Source organism: Primulina huaijiensis, chromosome 11 (assembly GCF_012295235.1).
Source record: "Primulina huaijiensis isolate GDHJ02 chromosome 11, ASM1229523v2, whole genome shotgun sequence".
In the NCBI taxonomy this organism is placed as follows: domain Eukaryota; kingdom Viridiplantae; phylum Streptophyta; class Magnoliopsida; order Lamiales; family Gesneriaceae; genus Primulina; species Primulina huaijiensis.
Window position 1 is genome coordinate 3,479,865 of NC_133316.1, and position 5,008 is coordinate 3,484,872.

A 5,008-nucleotide genomic window follows, 5' to 3' on the forward strand; every position below is an offset into this window, starting at 1 on the left:
TGTGAATATCGATATGTTTGACCCGTCTCACAAATTTCTCACAAGATACTTACTAAAAAATAGAGCATGAATAGCAATACATTTAGTTAACATTCAGGTATATGTCTAGCTATCTATCTACCTAATTAAAATCTTATATAATTTTACAAAAATACCTTTAGATTGTGTTTGGACGAAGAATTTGGATTTATGGAATTTGAAATTTATTTTTTATTAAATCATTTTTTTGGATGAACATAATTTTCAAATGGAATTTAAACAATTAATTTGAAATATTGTATTTGGCTAAAAAATTTGAGAAATTCAAACCATAAATTCTTTTAAATTTTTTATTACTTTGAAATTACAATAAATATTATGATAATAGAGTCCTCATTTCTTTTTCTTTTTTTTTATTACATAGCACGTTGAGGAGGGAATCGAACCCGAAAAAGTAGCTAGCTTAAGCTAGTGGGGATACCAGTAGGGTAAAGCCCGATCCATAGAGTCCTCATTTCCAACGTGCTTATATTCATCTTTATAGAAGTTCCCTGTTGCTCTTCTTCTTCTCCCATAAGTATAACCACTAATCTCAATTGGATACCCAAAATTATTCCTTCATATTTTTTTTTTGGTCACGGTCTTCTGTGAAGCGCCTCCAACCGAAAGATTTCTCTTCATCACGCCTCTCTGGTTTGAATATTGCGAGCATCTCCTCCCTCGCTACCTGCTACTTCGCCGCCTCTGCTTCCGGTACCAACTCGTTTGGAGCGGTTGCTGGGGCTCTACTCATGCACCATACGACTGCCACCGTTATGGCCTCTTTCATTATGGTTGCTTGATCCTATCGTCGCTGCTTCACCCGAAAGTTAATGTGTTTTGTTGATGGATTAACTATGTGCACATCCCTTCCCTACTGTCGTGACTCCACTTGGAATGGGTGATTATGCCCTTTATCTATTTGGGGTTTGATTCCTTCCCATTCTTCCCTCTCGTAATGTCCGTCCGCCAAAATACAAATTTCAAGTTTATTTGGGATAATAGAATTACCCGATTGTTGTGCTTGTAATAGTTTTTCGATGTCGTCGTGCTCATTTCCTTTTGACGATGTATGTTACCACCCATGTTCTTCTTTGTTCTTATGCATGCTTCTAGCTTGATCTTGGTCTATCGGAGTCGTTTTTCATGCCCAGGAGGTTCATCTGTTAGGGTCATTCAAGATCCAATTACGCCTAGGATATGATCTTGCGGCCTTAGGCCATTAGTTTGCCTTTATTTGAGTTTATCTAATACTAGGTACTGCTTTGGATTTGTCCATGTGTTCCACTTGACTTCAAGATCTCTTTTCTGATGTCAAATTACATGGTTTTGCAGCCGATCTCAATGGTGACCGCTCCTCCGTCTATTGTCGATCCTGGGTAAAAATTCTCGACCAGTACTAAATGGTTTTTTTTCTTTTCTTTTCTTTTTTTTTTTTTATACAAGGGGAGCAACCTTACCCCAATTTTCCGCATTCACTTGTAGATCTTTGGCTTCTCTGGTTCAACCTTTGGAAATAAAGGTCGCTACTCCTGCCACACTTGCACCGATTCAGGCTACCCTTCCTGTTGTCATGCCTATCTCTAAACCTACTGGTATACCACTGGCCATTAATTGGCCCTCTCTTCTTTGCATGATTTATGGGTCTGTTTTTTCCTTTGTGCATCTCTTTTCTATCATTTTGATGTATTCTCGACAAGTATTTTAGCTACCCCAAGTTCTATCCATCCATTCTACCAAAAACCGCTTCAGGGAAATACCATCTTGGACTCCATTGAGAAAAGTCTCCTTGAATAAGATTGCTTTGATTTTGACTCTCCACTCTTTTTAATGCATGAGGCACCTGATTAATCTCTATTGAAACCGGGACTCTCTGCCCACCTTTGTTGATCATGGATAATTCAATTTTGTATTCATTTGGATCCATTTCCCGGCATGCAAGTATATGCATTTCACTTCAATTATGTCCATTTGGTTTCCCACCAACATTTCTATCAATTATAATTACCATACAATTGCTCTTTTTTGTATATATGTTTGCGGGTTTCAATTCCAACAATTTTTTCTAGATCGGGCATGCATTGACAGACTATGTGTTTGCCCGAACTCCCCATTACAGCTTCATCATGAGCCAATGCACGTCCTCTTTAAATTTAAACTTGTGTGCCCCATTTCACCTGGGTCACATCTCCCTTCCCAAGTAGCTATTTATTTGTGTGCTTGTATATTTCTTGATATATTACGCTTGAAGGTTTTGTTTATGACAGCTATAATCAATTTGTTTACATAAAACTCCCCGATGACTGTTGTGCACGTATTGGTGAGTTTCTAGAGTTTCATATATATACCGATGAGCTCGCACCATAGGTAATTCTGACTTTATGCCTGGACTCCTGTGATGCATTTACTCGAGACACTTTTTCCCATCCCTAGCATAGCCCACATGCACGTTTACTTACTGATCTTTGGTGAATGTTGGTTTGACATTGTGGTTGTTGGACGTTGGATGAGGGATGAAGATAGGTTTGTATGTGATATTGGGTGTAGGTTGCTGGAAAGGTGTTTCTATTGGTTCTTAAGACTACTCATTTTACCCATTTTTAGTAAAGCCATGGGTGGCTCAAAAGCTCCCACTCTTGATTATTTTCTCAATAAACTACAGTTTTTGTGTTGAAAGAATTTTCAGAAAATGGACGGATAGATACCAAAATTTAAAAATACAAAATATTAGATTTCAAGAGCTTGCTGTCAAAAATATTCTTCGGACAGATTGTGCGGTTTTGCAAGAAAAATCATATATCCCTCATTTCTTATTCAAAAATTACGAATTTTATATCAAATCGAAGATAACACAATAAACTACAATTTTTGTGTTGAAAGCATTTTAACTCCCCTCATGAAAACAAAACATAATTAATAAAAAACAAATATTTACAAAAGGGCTTTAATGCCCACTTTAAGTAAAGTCTTGAAACAAAAAACAAAATATGAAAAGTGGCTAGAAAGCCTACTTTATACGAAATAAAACTTACAGAACTGCAGTTGCGTAGCATAATATTCTCATTATGCTCTGTTTTTTCCTTATTTTTGTTATCTAGCCACGCCCACACCTTTTAGGTGACCCAGAGGCGCACCTCGGGTAATCACTGTACAAAAAAACAACTAATTTACACAAGTGGCTATATAACCTATTTTATCAATGATTTTTCAATTGATCAGTAACAATGAGATCAAACCAAATGTATGCACAAGTGGCCATGTGGCCGAATCCCCGCATATAAAATTTCTCTTCAGGTAACCAGAAGGGCCACCTGCTGGAATGTTACTGTTCACACATTACATTGATTTATAAAAGTGGTTGTAGAGCCTACTTTATATACAATATTTTTTACATTCTAGTAATGATTATAGAACAAAAACATAAGTTTATAGTAGTTATAAATCCAATTCCCCCCTATAAAAACCCCACTTCTCTCTTTACGAATATGGCCTCGTTCGTCTCTTCTCTCATATTTGGAAATTATGGCCTTAGATACTTGTCATTTATGCATCTTTTATGTGGTTGACCATCTAGGTTTGGTAGTCAATATGCATTTCCTTATAAGATCTTATGCATCTTGAATGATCCTTCCCAGTTTGCGGAGTTTTTTTTTTAAAAAATAATATAAATTAAAAAATTATTTATTAAAATATTGTAAATTTGGGAGTCTTATAAAAGTAGTACAATCCGGAGAACAATCATCTAGATTCAAATTTTTTTAAAAAAAAAAAAAATCACGGATTTAAATGAATCAGTGATAGACTGTCACGAATTCAGAATCTGTGAAATGAATCTTAGAGTTATTTTTGCGCTATAAATATGTACGCATTCTACTTCCGATTATGCAAAATTCTTTGAACAAAATTCTTCCTCTCTCCACTTTAGATTCTTCCGAAGTCTGACGATGCGTTAGTAATATTTTTTGTTATCGAGCATCATTGTATTTTTGAAGTATTTGATCAGTATTAATTTTGTTTTTATTATTATTGAAATAATTTTGTTTTATAATGTTATTTTTTGATAAAAATGTTAATAATAATGTTCGTTGATTGTCATTTATTTCATGGCAAGTCTTAAAAGGTAACATTATTATTTTTGTTGATAATATTTAAATTATTTTTGTATTTAGAGTTTGTATTATTATGAGAACGATAAAAATTTTTATTTAGAGAGTTGTTAGTTGTACGAGATAAATTAGTATTTTTTAACAAATAATTAATTATGAATCATTATTTTGTTTGCAATATGAGATATAGCATCCCCGCGACTAGACCCATGAAAATCCCACGGTCTATTAAATTTTTTCAATTGGTGAATTATGTGCATCGCATGCTGGAGATCGACCCATCAAAATTATGTATCAAATTATCAGCGAAATATTCGTATAGCCCGTTGTCTCGTTAATTTTAAGAGCATGTCTATATCACCAATTTATATTTGATTTGTCCACACTGGATTGCATGTACTTGTATGTTGATTCATCGCCAGTGTTGCAGAACATAAGTGATTACGATTTTGAGACAGTCATGTCGATAATAACGCAAGGTTTGGGAACAGTAGGTTTAAATCAAGCGAGACCTTCTACATAATTAGAATACTATAGATTATATTAAATTGACCGAATTTATAGCATAACTATACATTATTTCATACTAAACACTTATAAATCTTTTTAACAAACGTAATAAAATACTTTAATATTCTATTAGTATTAAGTACACTAATATTNAATTATGATTTACAAATATAGTAAAAGTCATTTTTAAAAAAAATGATTTTATACCTTATCTAAATATGCTATTTTAAAATTAGTTTTGTTTGTTAAATATTTCACAATACAACCTTCTATAATTAAAAATATGTATCTCTTCAATTTGTAGGATTTTTTTTAATATAAAAAATATTTATCAATTCATTTAAAGAAAAAAAAATTCCCAAAAAAGTAAGAAA

General features: G+C 33.5%; 1 long non-coding RNA gene across 1 annotated transcript; it reads left to right on the forward strand.

The window, feature by feature from the left end:
• The first annotated feature begins 509 nt into the window (after positions 1–509).
• On the forward strand, positions 510–4,083 carry LOC140987528 (uncharacterized). Its single transcript, XR_012177148.1, has 3 exons — positions 510–945; positions 1,354–1,397; positions 1,504–4,083. It is a non-coding gene; the product is annotated as an uncharacterized lncRNA (long non-coding RNA).
• The last annotated feature ends 925 nt before the right edge of the window (positions 4,084–5,008 follow it).